Source organism: Pinus tabuliformis, chromosome 2_2 (assembly GCF_031772625.1).
Source record: "Pinus tabuliformis cultivar Carrire ecotype Pingquan chromosome 2_2, CPIR1, whole genome shotgun sequence".
Taxonomy (NCBI): Eukaryota; Viridiplantae; Streptophyta; class Pinopsida; order Pinales; family Pinaceae; genus Pinus; species Pinus tabuliformis.
In genome coordinates this window covers 267,639,530-267,665,913 of record NC_142300.1, presented here as the reverse complement: position 1 = coordinate 267,665,913, position 26,384 = coordinate 267,639,530, and the positions used below count along the sequence as shown (strand labels likewise).

At 39.7% G+C, this 26,384-nt stretch overlaps 4 pseudogenes; all 4 read right to left on the bottom strand.

Moving 5' to 3' along the window:
• Positions 1-337: 337 nt before the first annotated feature.
• LOC149192334 (uncharacterized) lies at positions 338-1,144 on the bottom strand (annotated as a pseudogene).
• A 5,599-nt stretch (positions 1,145-6,743) lies between these two features.
• LOC149192333 (uncharacterized) lies at positions 6,744-7,550 on the bottom strand (annotated as a pseudogene).
• Positions 7,551-13,968: 6,418 nt separating this feature from the next.
• Positions 13,969-14,889, bottom strand: LOC149192332 (uncharacterized; annotated as a pseudogene).
• Positions 14,890-25,362: 10,473 nt separating this feature from the next.
• Positions 25,363-26,115, bottom strand: LOC149192331 (uncharacterized; annotated as a pseudogene).
• Between the last annotated feature and the right edge of the window lie 269 nt (positions 26,116-26,384).

The following is a 26,384-nucleotide window of genomic DNA, read 5'->3' as shown; positions in this document are numbered from 1 at the left end:
CTGCTGAAGATATTCCTCGTTTTAAATTTAGGCGTTTCGGTCTTTGACTACTGGCTTTCCTTTTTTGATGTTTGAATAAAACTAATTTTTAATAAAACTGGCTTTTAAATAAGATTTCACCTTTAATGATGGGAAAAATGAACAATCCCAGCTGCAATTTGCTAAGCTCAACACGTGTTTTCAGTTTGAAGAAATTACTTGTGTCACCATTTTTTGATTACCAGCACATTTTTTCTCAATCATCAGATTAGTCACTGATACAAATAATGAAGGGGCCTCCTGCTCAACTACTCCCTCTTGGTGTTTTCTCACAGCTTCAAAAGAATATGTGTACCACTCAGAACTTACAATCCGTGCAGACATAATGGCAAGTGCAATCTTGATGCTCTGAAAGTGGTAGGGATGGGCTTTCTTCTCCATTTTCAGAACAGAGGAATATGATTTCCCAAGTCCGTTCAGTGCAATAGCCTCGTTCAAGAGGTCCATAAAAGTCATGCATTGCGTTCAAACATTTCTTGTAACCATCCCTGTCAGATAATCCTGTATTCGTCAGGGATTCAATGCCCCGTCGAAATATGAAATGTGCATGGATTTTATAAATAATAACGCCCATTCTTCTCCTCCCTGCCCACTCTGTTTTAGAGCTAGCCACGGTCTCGCAGAGAACTCTGAGGAGGGGGCTCAAAACTTGTGCAGTGATCACCGTAAAGCTGATCAGAAGACTACTGAACGATTTTGGAAATTGTGTCTTCAATCTGAGTTCTTTCATTGCCAGGCTTCCATAATCTAAAGCATTGAAATAAAACTCAAGGCATCTGTTCATCCCGGATTTTGCAGCACATAATGCAAAACCTAGTCCTTGTTTCTATTTCCCTGCAATTTCTTCTTGATGATATTTCCATTCGGTTTTCCCCCACAACCAATTTAAGGCACCCAAGTTTTTATAACATGAAACTTTGTCATCCTCAGTGCCACCGACACCGAGGGATTTTTCTTAGAATTCATGAGCTCTCTATAGCTTGTGGCGTGCCAAAGAATGCCCAAGGTTTCCTTTTGATATCTCATATACGGTACAAAAAATCAGGGGCGTTTTTCCCAACAGTCGCGGGAAAATTAACGCCTTTGAATTTTCTTGTAATGGCATTGCGAAAAGATGATCCTATAACAAGTTTACTTATGCCATTACTTGAGATTTACTGGATAATTGCAGATGCCACATCATTTTCTTCTACAACCGCAAGCACCGGTTCCACCTGTTTTGCATTGCACAACCGCCGGTAATGTAAGAGCATTATATTCGTTTGTGTGTCCACTTGTTCCCTGTAAGCAGCAACTGCATCCTCATTTACCTGTGAAATTGGTAAATGGCTTCCCACCATGGTGTGCCTGATTTACGACTGTTAGCAATTCTATCATCAACCATCACATCAATCCCATCAGGCTGATGATGATCATCAATTGGAAGACTGACAATTCATGAGTAGTTGTGTTCTGAAAAAATATCGGGCTAATATATAACAGCTAAGCTTTCCTGGCTACACATCAGAATACCTGCAGAACTACATTCTTTGACAGTCCTATCCGTCCTACACATTTCTTTCTCCCATGGAATCACAGCCATCGTCCATTTATACCCATGCTTAGCATTTATTTCATCATTCTCAGGTAAGCAAAGCCTTTTGGGAATCTCAAGAACAATGCATCTCTGAGGGGCATTCCCAGACAAGTAACTCAAAATGAAAACTTGCCTTCCACCAACTTCCAGCATAGCCCTATCGCCCTTTTGTTGTAAATTCATTAGCTTAAGACCATACAGCTAGAGCAAACTCTTTGTTTGTAAGTCGTCTCCTCTCTTTGATGGTAATTCTTTAAGCTCAGACAGATGATGTGTCAAATTACTTTTGAAGCGAGCTTCTTTTGTTTTCCTCAATGCTGCACCTGACATGAAATGCATCCGCTGCTTTGCATCTTTAGTCTTTACAAGAAGTATATGACCATTATGTAAAGAAGTTGTTTCAGTTCCATTTGCCTCAGGATCAGCGTTGCAACACTGGTTTTCGAGATGGGTACCATTTTCTTCCAATTTGAAATCATGTGGATCCTCGGCAAGCGGTCCGGCAGGAGGAGCATGATAGAAAGCGGTGACATCGTCAAGCAACTGCTGGGAAGGGGAAGGCTTTCGCGAAATGAGACTGATGGCGGAGACAAGAGCCTTAATCGTTTGAATCTATTCGCCGGAAAATTCCCCTCTTCCTCCTCCTTCTTGTTATTTTTATTGTCGCCATTTTCGTGGTTAATATAGTACGAGGAGGAGTCCATCATGTTGTGATGATGTTGTGCCAACTGCGCCCTGCCCTCTCCTTCTCCTTCATTGGAGCAAAAGGAATGGCTTTGTTTGATTTTTGGTGACAGTAGAGATGTTAATTTGGCCTGTCGGCTATGTGCGCCATGCGCACACCCAGTGCACCGCGCGGGCTGAATGCGCTGCACCCGACCAAATTTGCACTGTGGTATGCGGCTCTATGCGTTGCGTCGCGCCTATACGCCGCGCCTGCTCCCAATGCACTGCGCATAATTTTTTCAAGACACGGTCCAGTCTTAGCACACTATTTCGGCTCCTCACCACTGAACTTCGACCTTCAATGAATCTCTTGGATGCAAATGGCTATTCAAACAATGAACATATCTTATATAATGGTGAATTTAATGTTTGTTTCTCACAAACCCATTATGCAATGTTTGGCATCGGGACTTTTTCATATTAATACAACTCTATCTTTTATTCATTATCTGATTTTCTCAGCTTCAATGATGGCTTCTTGGTTGATTTTCTGCAGAGATGATGGTGTTAGACTTCGGCGAAAGATAACCAGAGGCTGCATTCGAAGTACTCCATGATGGAAGACCTTAAAATACAAATTTATTACAAAAACAAATTTGACGATTTCTTCTCCAAAACAGAGTTTTGGAGAAGAATCATCTTCGAGCATTACTGATGATGAAACTCTTGAAATAAGAAACTTATTGAACCTTCATCTGGCCTGCAAGTATTATTGAAGCACTTTGAGAACAACAATTTGCAAACCCTAGACCTAATGACCAAGTTGACTCTTTGCTTATCAAGCGATAAAAACAAGACTGTAAATGATTTCAAGAATGTCTTAATGAACTTTAATAAACAGAGCTGAGCCAGTAGGACATGGCATAAGGGGTAAATGAGTGACCAGTTCCTTCCGTCAGTAAATGGCATGCCCCTAGCGGAATGCAATTGAGTGAATCGAGCGAGACGCCTAAAAATGAAATGCAAAAAGACTGTTGATCTCTGACGGAGGACTGACAAGACCGACTCTAACATTGGCTCCAATGGGGATGGTAGCTCCTTGGAGGTGCCAAGAATGGCAGATCTCTGGGAGAGATAGACAGTGCCTTCCATTGGGCTATGGAGTCCATTATTTCGACAGACCAACATAACTCATTTTATTGACTGGAAATTAGACTAACTTAATTATGAAACCAACATGACTGAAAAACTGACTCAATGCAAAAGGAAATGACTCATGACTGACTTAACTAAAACAGGAACTCACAAAAATTATTCAATGGCAGCAGTCCATCAAGATTCGAGGGTTTCAAATTATGATGACAGCCACCTGCATACTAATGTAATATGTACAATCATGTATAGTGTGTCTTCCAATGTAACCAATCAAGTAGATGCCTCCTTAATTGATTCTCTTGATCAGATCTCCTGGTCAACAACAGATACTGGTAGATGGGCATCCAAAAAAATAATTGACCATGATCTTCTTCATCACTGGATACTGCAATAATCACCTCCACTACTGACTGCAACAGATTTTCCATTGGATCCTGAAAAACATGAAGTCTTTCCTCCTGCTGAAAGATTAAGGTGTCTTTCTCCTTTGATTCTGATCTTCCTTCATAATGTACTTCAATAAGAGTATGTTCCTGGTCCTCAAAAAATTCTGAACAAGTAGATGAGCAGATTTCCTCTTCAAAGAACATTTCAAAACATGAGACATATGAGGAAGAGTGCGAAAGGGAATCCTGAATGGTCTGGTCTGACGAAGTCTGAACATAGTTTTGATCATCTTCATATGATATGACAGCCAGATTCTCATTACATTCATCACATTCATCAATCATGAGAAAGGCAACTTCAGATGATTCTTGAAACCTAACACTAACATTTCTATCATCTACCATAAATTCGTCCAGAGGAACCTTTTCACTTACTTGAGCAAAGATCTCATCTTGCTGTTCATGGGCTGACTGGATTACCTCTTCATGAAGACTATGTTCTGATGACATGAGAACATATGGATCCAAAACTCTGTTTTCATCATTCCAGATGTTTTCAGCAGCAGAATTCTCTTTCATGGGACTTAGTACAAGGTTTTCTTGGTCATCACAATCTGAATCTCTATCTGAAATAGTTTTCTTGACATTATCACATTCTGGAATTAGAACTGGACTTCCTTGCATGTTGTCTTCTTCTATGGACAGATCTGAAACGACATGTTTTCTTTCACCATTTTCAACCTGCTGATCTATAAAGCTGCTTATAGGACTGTCATCCTTTTCAAAAGAGGAAGAAGTTCTACCATCACCTTCTTTACCATGTGCACACTGCAGATCTGCGTTAACTTGAGCTGGAACATGACCGTTCAAGAGTTGATCTATATCGTCTTCAGATAATACTTTTTGTTTTCTCTTGCTCAAACAGTGATTGTCTTCATTAATTTCAAGTGAAGGAGTGTACAACTTTTCCTCATACTGCTGATCAATTTCATGTAATTCCTGTCGACTGTCAAGATGCGAAACTCCTTCATCTTCCACAGTACTGAAATCTTGATCCTGCTGCAAATTTTCCTGATCATCTTTATGTTGCTGAAATGCGTTTTCATACAGGGCTTCCATGATCTCTTCATCCATGAAATTATCATCCTCATAATATTTTTCAAGGCTTTCAATAAAACCATAAGCATGATTGCAATAGTTCTGAACTAAATTTAATGATGGATAAGAGTCTTTATACCTCTCAAAGAACATGGCATGAAAATCCCTTAAACAGTAAATACAAGCAGGCGGAAAACTTTCATATCAAGATTGGGCTTCACCTTCCAGAGTGGCCAGGAATATCTTCATCAAGCAATCTTCAGGAAAATCAACCTTCGACTTGCGAATGTGCATGTGAAATCGAACTAAATGAAACCTGGGATGTGATTTCGGCTCATGGGAGTGTATCTTCTTGCAAACCGTTCCATCTTGAAAATCTCAAAGCTACTGATCTCTCTGCAGTGGAGTCACCATGAAGCACCGGTTGCTCGATTCTTCAGTGAATGGAGTCACCAGGTGAATGATCTCAGCCTTCTTATGTCTGATCGTTGTCCACCATCAACCATTAGATTTGAACTTGATACATGTACTGCGGCAAGACAATCTACAAGCAAACCATTTTCTTCCCCAGTAGAGTCGCCACTATGTTAGAGCCTAAATCTGCCTTAGGTTGAAGGAAGGCAAAATTCAGGGTAACCACAAACCACGCTCAGTCTGGTAGCTAGCCCTACCAGAACAGGAGAGGGCTCTCTACGGGTCACGCTCAGTGAGGAATAAACAATATGGTCTGAGATGACTTAAACTGAATACTGATTTTAGGCTAGTAAATAGATATGGAAAAAGGCGATTTTTGAATGACTAAATTTTCTGGGCTGTGTGGGACCAAAGGACCGCATGAGCTGGGAAATTAAATCAAAGACACAGGATATTTCGTGAGGCAAGATAGGCGGGAGGTTTAGCAATCAGATTTAAATAAAATGGAGTGGAAAGACTGTTGAGAAAAGCTAAAAAGGGCATACGCATGAATCCTTTTCAGACAGAAGAAAATACACAAAATATGAATGCTTTACAAGGCAGAGCATAAACTGAATTCTACCTATTCTACTTAAGAGCATTCAACCAAAAATGATTATGAATGGATGGTAAACATAACAGAATACATATGAAACATAGAAAGAAAAACACATTTGCTAAACTCACACCACAGGGATCTCATGAATCAGAGCTGCATCATTCTATTAATCTCCAAGCCAAAACTGTACAATGAAAGTGTTGGGTTTTTCTCCACGCTATTCCCAGAAACTCCAACCCTTTACAAATGATTTTCAATACCATAAATAGACTCAATCTGTGGGAAAACAGATCGACACAAATGGGGAGATGTTTAATCATTAACTAATAGAAGCTGGAAAGCCAACCACCTATTCTGAAAAGAGCAGTGTTACATCTTGTTTTTCTCTGGTGACCAATTAAAAGGCAAAAAATGTAACGTGGATCCCATGAAATCATGACTAAAGACAAAAGTAGGCGATCTGTTCCTATCTCTCTGCTGAAGATATTCCTCATTTTAAATTTAGGCGTTTCGGTCTTTGATTGTTGGCTTTCCTTTTTTGTTGTTTGAATAAAACTAATTTTTAATAAAATTGGCTTTTAAATAAGATTCATCCTTTAATGACGGGAAAAATGAACAATCCTAGCTGCAATTTGCTAAGCTCAACACGTGTTTTCAGTTTGAAGAAATTACTTGTGTCACCATTGTTTGATTACCAGCGCATTTTTTCTCAATCATCTAATTAGTCACTGATACAAATAATGAAGGGGCCTCCTGCTCAAATACTCCCTCTTGGTGTTTTCTCGCAGCTTCAAAAGAATATATGTACCACTCAGAACTTACAATCCGTGCAGACATAATGGCAAGTGCAATCTTGATGCTCTGAAAGTGGTAGGGATGGGCTTTCTTCTTCATTTTCAGAACAGAGGAATATGATTTCCCAAGTCCGTTCAGTGCAATAGCCTCGTTCAAGAGGTCCATAACAGTCACGCATTGCGTTCAAACATTTCTTGTAACCATCCCTGTCAGATAATTCTATATTCGCCAGGGATTCAACGCCCCATCGAAATATGAACTGTGCATGGATTTTATAAAGCATAGCACCCATTCTTCTCCTCCCTGACCACTCTGTTTTAGAGCTTGCCACTGTCTCGCAGAGAACTCTGAGGAGGGGACTGAAAACATGTGCAGTGATCACCGTAAAGATGATTAGAAGACTACATAATGATTTTGGAAACTGTGTCTTCAATATGATTTCTTTCATTTCCAGGCTTCCATAATCTAAAGCATTGAAATAAAACTCTAGGCATCTGGTCATCCCGAATTTTGCAGCACATAATGCAGAACCTGGTCCTTGTTTTTGTTTCCCTGCAATTTCTTCTTGATGATATATCCATTCGGTTTTCCCCCACAACCAATTTAAGGCACCCAAGTTTTTATAACATGAAGCTTTGTCATCCTCAGTGCCATCGACACCGAGGGCTTTTTCTTAGAATTTGTGAGCTTTCTGTAGCTTGTGGCATGCCACAGAACACCCAAGGTTGCCTTTTGATATCTCATATACGATACAAAAAATCAGGGGCATTTTTCCCAAAAGTTGCGGGCAAATTAACGCCTTCGAATTTTTTTGTAATGGCATTGCGAAAAGATGATCCTATAACAAGTTTACTTATGCCATTACTTGAGATTTGTTGGATAATTGCAGATGCCACATAATTTTCTTCTACAACCGCAAGCACCGGTTCCACCTGTTTTGCATTGCACAACCGCCAGTAATGTAAGAGCATTATATTCGTTTGTGTGTCCACTTCTTCCCTGTAAGAAGCAACTGCATCCTCATTTACCTGTGAAACTGGTAAATCGCTTCCCACCATGGTGTGCCTGATTTACAACTGTTAGCAATTCTATCATCAACCAACACATCAATCCCATCAGGCTGATGATGATCATCAATTGGAAGACTAACAATTTGTGAGTAGTTGTGTTCTGAAAATATATCGGGCTAATATATAACAGCTAAGCTTTCCTGGCTGCACATCAGAATACCTGCAGAACTGCATTCTTTGACAGTCCTATCCGTCCTACACATTTCTTTCTCCCATGGAATCACAGCCACCGTCCATTTATACCCATGCTTAGCGTTTATTTCATCATTCTTAGGTAAGCAAAGCCTTTTGGGAATCTCAAGAACAATGCATCTCTGAGGGGCATTCCCAGACAAGTAACTCAAAATGAAAACTTGCCTTTCGCCAACTTCCAGCATAGCCCTGTCGCCCTTTTGTTGTAAATCTGTCAGCTTAAGACCATACAGCTAGAGCAAACTCTTTGTTTGTAAGTCGTCTCCTCTCTTTGATGGTAATTCTTTAATCTTAGACAAATGATGTGTCAAATTACTTTTGAAGCGAGCTTCTTTTGTTTTCCTCAATGTTGCACCTGACATAAAATGCATCTGCTGCTTTGCATCTTTAGTCTTTACAAGAAATATATGACCATTATGTAAAGAAGTTGTTTTAGTTCCATTTGCCTCAGGATCAGCGTTGCAACTCTGGTTTCCGAGATGGGTACCATTTTCTTCCAATTTGAAATCATGTGGATCCTCGGCAAGCGGTCCGGCAGGAGGAGCATGATAGAAAGCGGTGACATTGTCAAGCAACTGCTGGGAAGGGGAAGGCTTTCGCGAAATGAGACTGATGGCGAAGACAAGAGCCTTAATCGTTTGAATCTATTCGCCGGAAAATTCCCCTCTTCCTCCTCCTTGTTGTTATTTTTATTGTCGCCATTGTCGTGGTTAATATAGTACGAGGAGGAGTCCATCATGTTGTGATGATGTTGTGCCAACTGCGCCCTGCCCTCTCCTTCTCCTTCGTTAGAGCAAAAGGAATGGCTTTGTTTGATTTTCAGTGACAGCAGAGATGTTAATTTGGCCTATCGGCAATGTGCGTCGCACGCACACCTAGTGCGCCGCGCGGGCTGAATGCCTCGCGCCCGACCAATTTTGCACTGTGGTATGCGGCTCTATGCGCCGCGCCTGCTCCCAATGTGCCACGCATAATTTTTTCAAGACACGGTCCAGTCTTAGCACACTATTTCGGTTCCTCGCCACTGAAATTCGACCTTCAATGAATCTCTTGGATGCAAATGGCTATTCAAACAATGAACATATCTTATATAATGGTGAATTTAATGTTTGTTTCTCACAAACCCATTATGCAATGTTTGGCATCGGGACTTTTTCATATTAATACAACTCTATCTTTTATTCATTATCTGATTTTCTGAGCTTCAATGATGGCTTCTTGGTTGATTTTCTACGGAGATGATGGCGTTAGACTTCGGCGAAAGATAACGAGAGGCTTCATTCGAAGTACTCCATGATGGAAGACCTTAAAATACAAATTTATTACAAAAACAAATTTGACAATTTCTTCTAAAAACAGAGTTTTGGAGAAGAATCATCTTCGAGCATTACTGATGATGAAACTCTTGAAATAAGAAACTTATTGAACCTTCCTCTGGCCTGCAAGTATTATTGAAGCACTTTGAGAACAATAATTTGCAAACCCTAGACCTAATGACCAAGTTGACTCTTTGCTTATCAAGCGATAAAAACAAGATTGTAAATGATTTCAAGACTGTCTTAATGAACTTTAATAAACAGAGTTGAGCCAGTAGGACATGGCATAAGGGGTAAATGAGTGACCAGGTCCTTCCGTCAGTAAATGGCATGCCCCTAGCGGAATGCAATTGAGTGAATCGAGCGAGACGCCTAAAAATGAAATGCAAAAAGAGTGTTGATCTCTGACAGAGGACTGACAAGACCGAATCTAACATTGGATCCAATGGGGATGGTAGCTCCTTGGAGGTGCCAAGAATGGCAGATCTCTGGGAGAGCTAGACAGTGCCTTCGTCCATTGGGCTATGGAGTCCATTATTTCGACAAACCAACATAACTCATTTTATTGACTGGAAATTAGACTAACTTAATTCTGAAACCAACATGACTGAAAAAACTAACTCAATGCAAAAGGAAATGACTCATGGCTGACTTAACTAAAACAAGAACTCAAAAAACTTATTCAATGGCAGCAGTCCATCAAGATTCGAGGGTTTCAAATTATGATGGCAGCCACCTGCATACTAATGTAATATGTAAAATCATGTATAGTGTGTCTTCCAATGTAACCAGTCAAGTAGATGCCTCCTTGATTGATTCTCCTGATCATATCTCCTCGTCAACAACAGATACTGGTAGCTAGGCATCCAAAAACATAATTGACCATGATCTTTTCATCACTGAATACTGCAATAATCACCTTCACTGCTGACTACAACAGATTTGCCATTGGATCCTGAAAAACATGAAGTCTTTCCTCCTGCTGAAAGATCAAGTTGTCTTTCTCCTTTGATTCTGATCTTCCTTCATAATGTACTTCAATAAGAGTATGTTCCTGATCCTCAAAAAATTCTGAACAAGTAGATGAGCAGATTTCCTCTTCAAAGAACATTTCAAAAATGAGACATATGAGGAAGAGTGCGTAAGGGAATCCTGAATGGTCTGGTCTGACGAAGTCTGAATATAGTTTTGATCATCTTCATATGATATGACAGCCAGATTCTCATTACATTCATCACATTCATCAATCATGAGAAAAGCAACTTCAGATGATTCTTGAAACCCAACACTAACATTTCTATCATCTACCATAAATTCATCCAGAGGAACCTTTTCACTTACTTGAGCAAAGATCTCATCTTGCTATTCATGGGTTGACTGGATTACCTCTTCATGAAGACTGTGTTCTGATGACATGAGAACATATGGATCCAAAACTCTGTTTTCGTCATTCCAGATGTTTGCAGCAGTAGAATTCTCTATCATGGGACTTAGTACAAGGTTTTCTTGGTCATCACAATCTGAATCTGTATCTGAAATAGTTGTCTTGACATTATCACATTCTGGAATTAGAATTGGACTTCCTTGCATGTTGTCTTCTTCTATGGACAAATCTGAAACGACGCGTTTTCTTTCACCATTTTCAAACTGGTGATCTATAAAGTTGCTTACAGGACTATCATCCTTTTCAAAAGAGGAGGAAGTTCTACCGTCACCTTCTTGACCATGTGCACACTGCAGATCTGCGTTAACTTGAGCTGGAACATGACCATTCAAGAGTTGATCTAGCTCGTCTTCAGATAATACTTTTTGTTTTCTCTTGCTCAAACAGTGATTGTCTTCATTAATTTCAAGTGAAGGAGTGATCCAGACTTAAACAGGAACACAATAAAATACAGAGATAATCATAAAGACAGATATGCAGCGGAAATAATACTTCATTTCGTTACTGTAAAATACTGAAATATGCTACAAACAGAAATGGAAATAAACCAGCTAGGGCGATGGTAGCTTATCTCTGAGAAGAGATGTGGCGGCTACATGCCTCTGAACTATTGTGAACTGTGTTACAATGAGGCTCGAAGGCCTATTTATTGTTGAGAAACAATGGAAAACCCTTCACATTCCAAAACCTAACCCTAGAAGATGAAACGCCAAATTGTGGGCCCCGTTTTTTGGGTAAGTTGTACATCAATTTCCCGGGGTCGCGAATTGGTCGTATTATCTCCATTTGACGCGCATGATAGCCCGTTGGAAAGATTTCTCCAAGGACTACGACAGAAAAGACGATTTTTAGGCAAAAAAATCATTGTCGATAGATTTCCAAAAAAACGTCGTTTAGGGCCTCAAAACGGCTCCGGAAGTTTAGGACACGAAAAACTGCTAAAAATAGTAAACTGCGCTATAATTAAGGAAACTGAAAAACTGAAAGGGACAGTTGTGGGGGTCCAGATGGGATAGGTGGGTGGCCACCAACATCCACCTGGATCAAGGAGTGTACAACTTTTCCTCATACTGCTGATCCATTTCATGTAATTCCTGTCAACTGTCAAGATGCAAAACTCCTTCATCTTCCACCGTACTGAAATCTTGATCCTGTTGCAAATTTTCCTGATCATCTTTATGCTGCTGAAATGGGTTTTCATACAGGGCTTCCATGATCTCTTCATCCATGAAATTATCATCCTCATAATATTTTTCAAGGCTTTCAATAAAACCATAAGCATGATTGCAACAGTTCTGAACTAAATTTAATGATGGATAAGAGTCTTTATACCTCTCAAAGAACATGGCATGAAAATCCCTTAAACAGTAAATACAAGCAGGCGGAAAAATTTCATACCAAGATTGGGCTTCACCTTCCAGAGTGGCCAGGAATATCTTCATCAAGCAATCTTCAGGAAAATCAACCTTCAACTTGTGAATGTGCATGTGAAATCGAACTAGATGTAGAGCAGTGTCCTTCCTACCATCGTCTTTAAACGTAGGCAAATTCTTTGACCAATCTATCTTCGGAATTTTATTCGGAAAACCTGGGATGTGATTTCGGCTCATGGGAGCGTATCTTCTTGCAAACCGTTCCATCTTGAAAATCTCAAAGCTACTGATCTCTCTACAGTGGAGTCACCATGAAGCACCGATTGCTGGATTCTTCAGTGAATGGAGTCGCCAGGTGAATGATTTCAGCCTTCTTATGTCTGATCGTTGTCCACCATCAACCATCAGATTTGAACTTGATACATGTACTGGGGCAAGACAATCTACAAGCAAACCATTTTCTTCCCCAGTAGAGTTGCCACTATGTTAGAGCCTAAATCTACCTTAGGCTGAAGGAAGGAAAAATTCAGGGTAACCACAAACCACGCTCAATCTGGTAGCTAGCCCTACTGGAACAGGAGAGGGCTCTCTCCGGGTCACCCTCAGTGAGGAATAAACAATATGGTCTGAGATGACTTAAACTGAATACTGATTTTAGGCTAGTAAATAGATATGGAAAAAGGCGATTTTTGAATGACTAAATTTTCTGGGCTGTGTGGGACCAAAGGACCGCATGAGCTGGGAAATTAGATCAAAGACACAGGATATTTCGTGAGGCAAGATAGGCGGGAGGTTTAGCAATTAGATTTAAATAAAATGGAGTGGAAAGACTGTTGAGAAAAGTTAAAAAGGGCATACGCATGAATCCTTTTCAGACAGGAGAAAATACACAAAATATGAATGCTTTACAAGGCAGATCATAAACTGAATTCTACCTATTCTACTAAAGAGAATTCAACCAGAAATGATTATGAGTGGATGGTAAACATAATAGAATACATACGAAACATAGAAATAAAAACGCATTTGCTAAACTCACACCACAGGGATCTCATGAATCAGAGCTGCATCATTCTATTAATCTCCCAGCCAAAACTATACAATGAAAGTGTTGGGTTTTTCTCCACGCTATTCCCAGAAACTCCAACCCTTTACAAATGATTTTCAGTACCATAAATAGACTCAATATGTGGGAAAACAGATCGACACAAATGGGGAGATGTTTAATCATTAACTAATAGATGTTGGAAAGCCAACCACCTATTCTGAAAGGAGCAGCGTTACATCTTGTTTTTCTCTAGTGACCAATTAAAAGGAAAAAAATGTAACGTGGAAATCATGACTGAAGACAAAAGTAGGCGATTCGTTCCTATCTCTCTGCTGAAGATATTCCTCGTTTTAACTTTAGGCATTTCGGTCTTTGACTGCTGGCTTTCCTTTTTTGCTGTTTGAACAAAACTAATTTTTAATAAAACTGGCTTTTAAATAATATTTCACCTTTGATGACGGGAAAAATGAACAATCCCAGCTGCAATTTGCTAAGCTCAACACGTGTTTTCAGTTTGAAGAAATTACTTGTGTCAACATTGTTTGATTACCAGCGCATTTTTTCTCAATCATCTAATTAGTCACTGATAAAAATAATGAAGGTGCCTCCTGCTCAACTACTCCCTCTTGGTGTTTTCTCACAGCTTCAAAAGAATATATGTACCACTCAGAACTTACAATCCGTGCAGACATAATGGCAAGTGCAATCTTGATGCTCTGAAAGTGGTAGGGATGGTCTTTCTTCTCCATTTTCAGAACAGAGGAATAAGATTTCCCAAGTCCGTTCAGTGCAATAGCCTCATTCAAGAGGTCCATAACAGTCACGCATTGCGTTCAAACATTTCTTGTAACCATCCCTGTCAGATAATTCTGTATTCGTCAGGGATTCAACGCCCCGTCGAAATATGAACTGTGCATGGATTTTATAAAGCATAGCGCCCATTCTTCTCCTCCCTGCCCACTCTGTTTTAGAGCTTTCCACGGTCTCGCAGAGAACTCTGAGGACGGGCTCAAAACTTGTGCAGTGATCACCGTAAAGCTGATCAGAAGACCACTGAACGATTTTGGAAATTGTGTCTTCAATCTGAGTTAACCACTGCTGTTCTTTCATTGCCAGGCTTCCATAATCTAAAGCATTGAAATAAAACTCTAGGCATCTGGTCATCCCGGATTTTGCAGCAGATAATGCAGAACCTGGTCCTTGTTTCTGTTTCCCTGCAATTTCTTCTTGATGATATATCCATTCGGTTTTTCCCCACAACCAATTTAAGGCACCCAAGTTTTTATAACATGAAGCTTTGTCATCCTCAGTGCCACCGACACCGAGGGCTTTTTCTAGAATTCGTGAGCTTTCTGTAGCTTGTGGCGTGCCACAGAAGGCCCTAGGTTTCCTTTTGATATCTCATATACAGTACAAAAAATCAGGGGCGTTTTTCCCAACAATTGCGGGCAAATTAACGCCTTTGAATTTTCTTGTAATGGAATTGCGAAAAGATGATCCTATAACAAGTTTACTTATTCCATTACTTGATATTTGTTGGATAATTGCAGATGCCACATCATTTTCTTCTACAACCGCAAGCACCGGTTCCACCTGTTTTGCATTGCACAACCGTCGGTAATGTAAGAGCATTATATTCGTTTGTGTGTCCACTTGTTCCCTGTAAGCAGCAACTGCATCCTCATTTACTTGTGAAATTGGTAAATGGCTTCCCACCATGGTGTGCCTGATTTACGACTGTTAGCAATTCTATCATCAACCAACACATCAATCCCATCAGGCTGATGATGATCATCAATTGGAAGACTAACAATTGGTGAGTAGTTGTGTTCTGAAAATATATCGGGCTAATATAAAACAGCTAAGCTTTCCTGGCTACACATCAGAATACCTGCAGAACTGCATTCTTTGACAGTCTTATCCATGCTACACATTTCTTTCTCCCATGGAATCACAGCCACCGTCCATTTATACCCATGCTTAGCATTTATTTCATCATTCTCAAGTAAGCAAAGCCTTTTGGGAATCTCAAGAACAATGCATCTCTGAGGGGCATTCCCAGACAAGTAACTCAAAATGAAAACTTGCCTTCCGCCAACTTCCAGCATAGCCCTATCGCCCTTTTGTTGTAAATCCGTTAGCTTAATACCATACAGCTAGAGCAAACTCTTTGTTTGTAAGTCGTCTCCTCTCTTTGATGGTAATTCTTTAAGCTCAGACAGATGATGTGTCAAATTACTTTTGAAGCGAGCTTCTTTTGTTTTCCTCAATGCTGCACCTGACATGAAATGCATCCGCTGCTTTGCATCTTTAGTCTTTACAAGAAGTATATGACCATTATGTAAAGAAGTTGTTTCAGTTCCATTTGCCTCAGGATCAGCGTTGCAACTCTGGTTTTCGAGATGGGTACCATTTTCTTCCAATTTGAAATCATGTGGATCCTCGGCAAGCGGTCCGGTAGGAGGAGCATGATAGAAAGCGGTGACATCGTCAAGCAACTACTGGGAAGGGGAAGGCTTTCGCGAAATGAGACTGATGGCAGAGACAAGAGCCTTAATCGTTTGAATCTATTCGCCGGAAAATTCCCCTCTTCCTCCTCCTTGTTGTTATTTTTATTGTCGCCATTTTCGTGGTTAATATAGTACGAGGAGGAGTCCATCATGTTGTGATGATGTTGTGCCAACTGCGCCCTGCCCTCTCCTTCTCCTTCATTGGAGCAAAAGGAATGGCTTTGTTTGATTTTCGGTGACAGTAGAGATGTTAATTTGGCCTGTCGGCTATGTGCACCACGCGCACACCCAGTGCACCGCGTGGGCTAAATGCGTCGCGCCCGACCAAATTTGCACTGTGGTATGTGGCTCTATGCGCCGCGTCGCGCCTATGCGTCGCGCCTGCTCCCAATGCACCGCGCATAATTTTTTCAAGACACGGTCCAGTCTTAGCACACTATTTCGGCTCCTCACCACTGAACTTCGAACTTCAATGAATCTCTTGGATGAAAATGGCTATTCAAACAATGAACATATCTTATATAATGGTGAATTTAACGTTTGTTTCTCACAAACCCATTATGCAATGTTTGGCATCGGGACTTTTTCATATTAATACAACTCTATCTTTTATTCATTATCTGATTTTCTGAGCTTCAATGATGGCTTCTTGGTTGATTTTCTGCAGAGATGATGGCGTTAGACTTCGGCGAAAGATAACCAGAGGCTGCATTCGAAGTACTCCATGATGGAAGACCTTAAAATACAAATTTATTACAAAAACAAATTTGACGATTTCTTCTCCAAAACAGAGTTTTGGAGAAGAATCATCTTCGAGCATTACTGATGATGAAACTCTTGAAATAAGAAACTTATTGAACCTTCATCTGGCCTGCAAGTATTATTGAAGCACTTTGAGAACAACAATTTGCAAACCCTAGACCTAATGACCAAGTTGACTCTTTGCTTATCAAGCAATAAAAACAAGACTGTAAATGATTTCAAGACTGTCTTAATGAACTTTAATAAACAGAGCTGAGCCAGTAGGACATGGCATAAGGGGTAAATGAGTGACCAGGCCCTTCCGTCAGTAAATGGCATGCCCCTAGCGAAATGCAATTGAGTGAATCGAGCGAGACGCCTAAAAATGAAATGCAAAAAGAGTGTTGATCTCTGACGGAGGACTGACAAGACCGACTCTAACATTGGCTCCAATGGGGATGGTAGCTCCTTGGAGGTGCCAAGAATGGCAGATCTCTGGGAGAGATAGACAGTGCCTTCGTCCATTGGGCTATGGAGTCCATTATTTTGACAGACCAACATAACTCATTTTATTGACTGGAAATTAGACTAACTTAATTATGAAACCAACGTGACCGAAAAACTGACTCAATGCAAAAGGAAATGACTCATGACTGACTTAACTAAAACAGGAACTCACAAAACTTATTCAATGGCAGCAGTCCATCAAGATTCGAGGGTTTCAAATTATGATGACAGCCACCTGCATACTAATGTAATATGTACAATCATGTATAGTGTGTCTTCCAATGTAACCAATCAAGTAGATGCCTCCTTGATTGATTCTCTTGATCATATCTCCTGGTCAACAACAGATACTAGTAGCTGGGCATCCAAAAAAATAATTGACCATGATCTTCTTCATCACTGAATACTGCAATAATCACCTCCACTGCTGACTGCAACAGATTTGCCATTGGATCCTGAAAAACATGAAGTCTTTCCTCCTGCTGAAAGATTAAGGTGTCTTTCTCCTTTGATTCTGATCTTCCTTCATAATGTACTTCAATAAGAGTATGTTCCTTGTCCTCAAAAAATTCTGAACAAGTAGATGAGCAGATTTCCTCTTCAAAGAACATTTCAAAACATGAGACATATGAGGAAGAGTGCGAAAGGGAATCCTGAATGGTCTGGTCTGACGAAGTCTGAATATAGTTTTGATCATCTTCATATGATATGACAGCCAGATTCTCATTACATTCATCACATTCATCAATCATGAGAAAGGCAACTTCAGATGATTCTTGAAACCCAACACTAACATTTCTATCATCTACCATAAATTCGTCCAGAGGAACCTTTTCACTTACTTGAGCAAAGATCTCATCTTGCTGTTCATGGGCTTACTGGATTACCTCTTCATGAAGACTATGTTCTGATGACATGAGAACATATGGATCCAAAACTCTGTTTTCATCATTCCAGATGTTTTCAGCAGCAGAATTCTCTTTCATGGGACTTAGTACAAGGTTTTCTTGGTCATCACAATCTGAATCTCTATCTGAAATAGTTGTCTTGACATTATCACATTCTGGAATTAGAACTGGACTTCCTTGCATGCTGTCTTCTTCTATGGACAGATCTGAGACGACATGTTTTCTTTCACCATTTTCAACCTGCTGATCTATAAAGCTGCTTATAGGACTGTCATCCTTTTCAAAAGAGGAGAAGTTCTACCGTCACCTTCTTGACCATGTGCACACTGCAGATCTGCGTTAACTTGTGCTGGAACATGACCGTTCAAGAGTTGATCTATATCGTCTTCAGATAATACTTTTTGTTTTCTCTTGCTCAAACAATGATTGTCTTCATTAATTTTAAGTGAAGGAGTGTACAACTTTTCCTCATATTGCTGATCAGTTTCATGTAATTCCTGTCGATTGTCAAGATGCAAAACTCCTTCATCTTCCACAGTACTGAAATCTTGATCCTGCTCCAAATTTTCCTGATCATCTTTATGTTGCTGAAATGCATTTTCATACAGGGCTTCCATGATCTCTTCATCCATGAAATTATCATCCTCATAATAGTTTTCAAGGCTTTCAATAAAACCATAAGCATGATTGCAATAGTTCTGAACTAAATTTAATGATGGATAAGAGTCTTTATACCTCTCAAAGAACAAGGCATGAAAATCCCTTAAACAGTAAATACAAGCAGGCGGCAAAATTTCATATCAAGATTGGGCTTCACCTTCCAGAGTGGCCAGGAATATCTTCATCAAGCAATCTTCAGGAAAATCAACCTTCAACTTGTGAATTGCATGTGAAATCGAACTAGATGTAGAGCAGCGTCCTTCCTAATATCGTCTTTAAACGTAGGCAAATTCTTTGACCAATCTACCTTCGGAATTTTATTCGAAAAACCTGGGATGTGATTTCGGCTCATGGGAGTGTATCTTCTTGCAAACTGTTCCATCTTGAAAATCTCAAAGCTACTGATCTCTCTACAGTGGAGTCACCATGAAGCACCAATTGCTGGATTCTTCAGTGAATGGAGTCACCAGGTGAATGATTTCAGCCTTCTTATGTCTGATCGTTGTCCACCATCAACCATTAGATTTGAACTTGATACATGTACTGGGGCAAGACAATCTACAAGCAAACCATTTTCTTCCCCAGTAGAGTCGCCACTATGTTAGAGCCTAAATCTGCCTTAGGTTGAAGGAAGGCAAAATTCTTGGTAACCACAAACCACGCTCAGTCTGGTAGCTAGCCCTACCAGAATAGGAGAGGGCTCTCTACGGGTCACGCTTAGTGAGGAATAAACAATATGGTCTGAGATGACTTAAACTGAATACTAATTTTAGGCTAGTAATAGATATGGAAAAAGGCGATTTTTGAATGACTAAATTTTCTGCGCTGTGTGGGACCAAAGGACCCACATGAGCTGGGAAATTAAATCAAAGACACAGGATATTTCGTGAGGCAAGATAGGCGAGAGGTTTAGCAATCAGATTTAAATAAAATGGAGTGGAAAGACTATTGAGAAAAGCTAAAAAGGGCATATGCATGAATCCTTTTCAGACAGAAGAAAATACACAAAATATGAATGCTTTACAAGGCAGAGCATAAACTGAATTCTACCTATTCTACTTAAGAGCATTCAACCAGAAATGATTATGAATGGATGGTAAACATAACAGAATACATATGAAACATAGAAAGAAAAACGCATTTTCTAAACTCACACCACAGGGATCTCATGAATCAGAGCTGCAACATTTTATTAATCTCCAAGCCAAAACTGTACAATGAAAGTGCTGGGTTTTTCTCCACGCTATTCTCAGAAACTCCAACCCTTTACAAATGATTTTCAATACCATAAATAGACTCAATCTGTGGGAAAACAGATCGACACAAATGGGGAGCTGTTTAATCATTAACTAATAGAAGCTGGAAAGCCAACCACCTATTCTGAAAAGAGCAGTGTTACATCTTGTTTTTCTCTGGTGACCAATTAAAAGGAAAAAATGTAACGTGGATCCCATGAAATCATGACTGAAGACAAAAGTAGGCGATCTGTTCCTATCTCTCTGCTGAAGATATTCCTCATTTTAAATTTAGGCGTTTCGGTCTTTGATTGCTGGCTTTCCTTTTTTGTTGTTTGAATAAAACTAATTTTTAATAAAACTGGCTTTTAAATAAGATTTCACCTTTAATAATGGGAAAAATGAACAATCCCAGCTGCAATTTGCTAAGCTCAACACGTGTTTTCAGTTTGAAGAAATTACTTGTGTCACCATTGTTTGATTACCAGCGCATTTTTTCTCAATCATCTGATTAGTCACTGATACAAATAATGAAGGGGCCTCCTGCTCAAATACTCCCTCTTGGTGTTTTCTCGCAGCTTCAAAAGAATATATGTACCACTCAGAACTTACAATCCGTGCAGACATAATGGCAAGTGCAATCTTGATGCTCTGAAAGTGGTAGGGATGGGCTTTCTTCTTCATTTTCAGAACAGAGGAATATGATTTCCCAAGTCCGTTCAGTGTAATAGCCTCGTTCAAGAGGTCCATAACAGTCACGCATTGCGTTCAAACATTTCTTGTAACCATCCTTGTCAGATAATTCTGTATTCATCAGGGATTCAACGCCCCATCGAAATATGAACTGTGCATGGATTTTATAAAGCATAGCACCCATTCTTCTCCTCCCTGACCACTCTGTTTTAGAGCTTGCCACGGTCTCGCAGAGAACTCTGAGGAGGGGACTCAAAACATGTGCAGTGATCACCGTAAAGCTGATTAGAAGACTACATAATGATTTTGGAAATTGTGTCTTCAATCTGATTTCTTTGATTTCCAGGCTTCCATAATCTAAAGCATTGAAATAAAACTCTAGGCATCTGGTCATCCCGAATTTTGCAGCACATAATGCAGAACCTGGTCCTTGTTTCTGTTTCCCTGCAATTTCTTCTTGATGATATATCCATTCGGTTTTCCCCACAACCAATTTAAGGCACCCAAGTTTTTATAACATGAAGCTTTGTCATCCTCAGTGCCATCGACACCGAGGGCTTTTTCTTAGAATTCGTGAGCTTTCTGTAGCTTGTGGCATGCCACAGAACGCCCAAGGTTGCCTTTTGATCTCTCATATACGGTACAAAAAATCAGGGGCATTTTTCCCAACAGTTGCGGGCAAATTAACGCCTTCGAATTTTTTTGTAATGGCATTGCGAAAAGATGATTCTATAACAAGTTTACTTATGCCATTACTTGAGATTTGTTGGATAATTACATATGCCACATCATTTTCTTCTACAACCGCAAGCACCGGTTCCACCTGTTTTGCATTGCACAACCGCCGGTAATGTAAGAGCATTATATTCGTTTGTGTGTCCACTTCTTCCCTGTAAGAAGCAACTGCATCCTCATTTACCTGTGAAATTGGTAAATCACTTCCCACCATGGTGTGCCTGATTTACAACTGTTAGCAATTCTATCATCAACCAACACATCAATCCCATCAGGCTGATGATGATCATCAATTGGAAGACTAACAATTTGTGAGTAGTTGTGTTCTGAAAATATATCTGGCTAATATATAACAGCTAAGCTTTCCTGGCTGCACATCAGAATACCTGCAGAACTGCATTCTTTGACAGTCCTATCCGTCCTACACATTTCTTTCTCCCATGGAATCACAGCCACCGTCCATTTATACCCATGCTTAGCGTTTATTTCATCATTCTTAGGTAAGCAAAGCCTTTGGCAATCTCAAGAACAATGCATCTCTGAGGGGCATTCCCAAACAAGTAACTCAAAATGAAAACTTGCCTTTCGCCAACTTCCAGCATAGCCCTATCACCCTTTTGTTGTAAATCCGTCAGCTTAAGACCATACAGCTGGAGCAAACTCTTTGTTTGTAAGTCGTCTCCTCTCTTTGATGGTAATTCTTTAAGCTCAGACAAATGACGTGTCAAATTACTTTTGAAGCGAGCTTCTTTTGTTTTCCTCAATGCTGCACCTGACATAAAATGCATCTGCTGCTTTGCATCTTTAGTCTTTACAAGAAATATATGACCATTATTTCGACAGACCAACATAACTCATTTTATTGACTGGAAATTAGACTAACTTAATTATGAAACCAACATGACTGAAAAAACTGACTCAATGCAAAAGGAAATGACTCATGAATGACTTAACTAAAACAAGAACTCACAAAACTTATTCAATGGCAGCAGTCCATCAAGATTCAAGGGTTTCAAATTATGATGACAGCCACCTGCATACTAATGTAATATGTACAATCTTGTATAGTGTGTCTTCCAATGTAACCAATCAAGTAGATGCCTCCTTGATTGATTCTCTTGATCAGAACTCCTGGTCAACAACAGATACTGGTATTTGGGCATCCAAAAACATAATTGACCATGATCTTCTTCATCACTAAATACTGCAATAATCACCTTCGCTGCTGACTGCAACAGATTTGCCATTGGATCCTGAAAAACATGAAGTCTTTCCTCCTGCTGAAAGAGCAAGGTGTCTTTCTCCTTTGATTCTGATCTTCCTTCATAATGTACTTCAATAACAGTATGTTCCTGGTCCTCAAAAAATTCTGAACAAGTAAATGAGCAGATTTCCTCTTCAAAGAACATTTCAAAACATGAGACATATGAGGAAGAGTGCGAAAGGGAATCCTGAATGGTCTGGTCTAACGAAGTCTGAATATAGTTTTGATCATCTTCATATGATATGACAGCCAGATTCTCATTACATTCATCACATTCATCAATCATGAGAAAAGCAACTTCAGATGATTCTTGAAACCCAACACTAACATTTCTATCATCTACCATAAATTTATCCAGAGGAACCTTTTCATTTACTTGAGCAAAGATCTCATCTTGTTGTTCATGAGTTGACTGGATTACCTCTTCATGAAGACTGTGTTCTGATGACATGAGAACATATGGATCCAAAACTCTGTTTTCATCATTCCAGATGTTTTCAGCAGCAGAATTCTCTTTCATGGGACTTAGTACAAGGTTTTCTTGGTCATCACAATCTGAATTTCTATCTGAAATAGTTGTCTTGACATTATCACATTCTGGAATTAGAATTGGACTTCCTTGCATGCTGTCTTCTTCTATGGACAGATCTGAAACGACACGTTTTCTTTCACCATTTTCAACCTGCTGATCTATAAAGCTGCTTACAGGACTGTCATCCTTTTCAAAAGAGGAAGAAGTTCTACAGTCACCTTCTTGACCATGTGCACACCGCAGATCTGCGTTAACTTGAGCTGGAACATGACCGTTCAAGAGTTGATCTATATCGTCTTCAGATAATACTTTTTGTTTTCTCTTGCTCAAACAGTGATTGTCTTCATTAATTTCAAGTGAAGGAGTGTACAACTTTTCCTCATACTACTGATCCATTTCATGTAATCGTGTCGATTGTCAAGATGCAAAACTCCTTCATCTTCCACCGTATTGAAATCTTGATGCTGCTGCAAATTTTCCTGATCATATTTATGCTGCTGAAATGGGTTTTCATACAGGGCTTCCATGATCTCTTCATCCATGAAATTATCATCCTCATAATAGTTTTCAAGGCTTTCAATAAAACCATAAGCATGATTGCAACAGCTCTGAACTAAATTTAATGATGGATAGGAGTCTTTATACCTCTCAAAGAACATGGCATGAAAATCCCTTAAATAGTAAATACAAGCAGGCGGCAAACTTTCATACCAAGATTGGGCTTCACCTTCCAGAGTAGCCAGGAATATCCTCATCAAGAAATATTCAGGAAAATCAACCTTCAACTTGCGAATGTGCATGTGAAATCGAACTAGATGTAGAGCAGTGTCCTTCCTACCATCGTCTTTAAAAGTAGGCAAATTCTTTGAACAATCTACCTTCGGAATTTTATTCGGAAAACCTGGGATGCGATTTCGGCTCATGGGAGCATATCTTCTTGCAAACCATTCCATCTTGAAAATCTCAAAGCTACTGATCTCTCTGCAGTGGAGTCACCATGAAGCACCAATTGCTGGATTCTTCAGTGAATGGAGTCGCCAGGTGAATGATTTCAGCCTTCTTATGTCTGATCGTTGTCCACCATCAACCATCAGATCTGAACTTAATACATGTATTGGGGCAAGACAATCTACAAGAAAAACATTTTCTTCCCCAGTAGAGTCGCCAATATGTTAGAGCCTAAATCTGTCTTAGGCTGAAGGAAGGCAAAATTCAGGGTAACCACAAACCACGCTCAGTCTGGTAGCTAGCCCTACCAGAATAGGAGAGGGCTCTCTCTGGGTCACACTCAGTGCGGAATAAACAATATGTTTTCAGATGACTTAAACTGAATATTGATTTTAGGCTAGTAAATAGATATGGAAAAAGGCAATTTTTGAATGACTGAATTTTCTGGGCTGTGTGGGACCAAAGGACCGCATGAGTTGGGAAATTAAATCAAAGACACAGGATATTTCGTGAGGCAAGATAGGCGGGAGGTTTAGCAATCAGATTTAAATAAAATGGAGTGGAAAGACTGTTGAGAAAAGCTAAAAAGGGCATACGCATGAATCCTTTTCAGACAGAAGAAAATACACAAAATATGAATGCTTTACAAGGCAGAGCATAAACTGAATTCTACCTATTCTACTTAAGAGCATTAAACCAGAAATGATTATGAATGGATGGTAAACATAACAGAATACATATGAAACATAGAAAGAAAAACACATTTGCTAAACTCACACTACAGGGATCTCATGAATCAAAGATGCATCATTCTATTAATCTCCAAGCCAAAACTGTACAATGAAAGTGCTGGGTTTTTCTCCACGCTATTCCCAGAAACTCCAACCCTTTACAAATGATTTTCAATACCATAAATAGACTCAATCTGTGGGAAAACAGATGTACACAAATGGGGAGTTGTTTAATCATTAACTAATAGAAGCTGGAAATCCAACCACCTATTCTGAAAAGAGCAGCGTTACATCTTGTTTTCTCTGGTGACCAATTAAAAGGCAAAAAATGTAACGTGGATCCCATGAAATCATGACTAAAGACAAAAGTGGGTGATCCGCTCCTATCTCTCTGCTGAAGATATTCCACGTTTTAAATTTAGGCGTTTCGGTCTTTGACTGCTGGCTTTCCTTTTATGTTGTTTGAATAAAACTAATTTTTAATAAAACTGGATTTTAAATAAGATTTCACCTTTAATGACGGGAAAAATGAACAATCCCAGCTGCAATTTGCTAAGCTCAACACGTGTTTTCAGTTTGAAGAAATTACTTGTGTCACCATTGTTTGATTACCAGCGCATTTTTTCTCAATCATCTGATTAGTCACTGATACAAATAATGAAGGGGCCTCCTGCTCAACTACTCCCTCTTGGTGTTTTCTCACAGCTTCAAAAGAATATATGTACCACTCAGAACTTACAATCCGTGCAGACATAATGACAAGTGCAATCTTGATGCTCTGAAAGTGGTAGGGATGGGCTTTCTTCTCCATTTTCAGAACAGAGGAATATGATTTCCCAAGTCCGTTCAGTGCAATAGCCTCGTTCAAGAGGTCCATAATAGTCACGCATTGCATTCAAACATTTCTTGTAACCATCCCTGTCACATAATTCTGTATTCGTCAGGGATTCAATGCCCCGTCGAAATATGAACTGTGTATGGATTTTATAAAGCATAGCACCCATTCTTTTCCTCCCTGCCCACTCTGTTTTAGAGCTTGCCACGGTCTCGCGGAGAACTCTGAGGAGGGGGCTCAAAACTTGTGCAGTGATCACCGTAAAGATGATCAGGAGACTACTGAACGATTTTGGAAATTGTGTCTTCAATCTGAGTTCTTTCATTGCCAGGCTTCCATAATCTAAAGCATTTAAATAAAACTCTAGGCATCTCGTCATCCCGAATTTTGCAGCACATAATGCAGAACCTGGTCCTTGTTTCTGTTTCCCTGCAATTTCTTCTTGATGATATATCCATTCGGTTTTCCCCCACAACCAATTTAAGGCACCCAAGTTTTTATAACATGAAGCTTTGTCATCCTCAGTGCCACCAACACCGAGGGCTTTTTCTTAGAATTCGTGAGCTTTCTGTAGCTTGTGGCATGCCACAAAAGGCCCAAGGTTTCATTTTGATATCTCATATACGGTACAAAAAATCAGGGGCATTTTTCCCAACAGTTGCGGGAAAATTAACGCCTTTGAATTTTCTTGTAATGGCATTGCGAAAAGATGATCCTATAACAAGTTTACTTATGCCATTACTTGAGATTTACTGGATAATTGCAGATGCCACATCATTTTCTTCTACAACCGCAAGCACCGGTTCCACCTGTTTTGCATTGCACAACCGCCGGTAATGTAAGAGCATTATATTTGTTTGTATGTCCACTTCTTCCCTGTAAGCAGCCTGCATCCTCATTTACCTGTGAAATTGG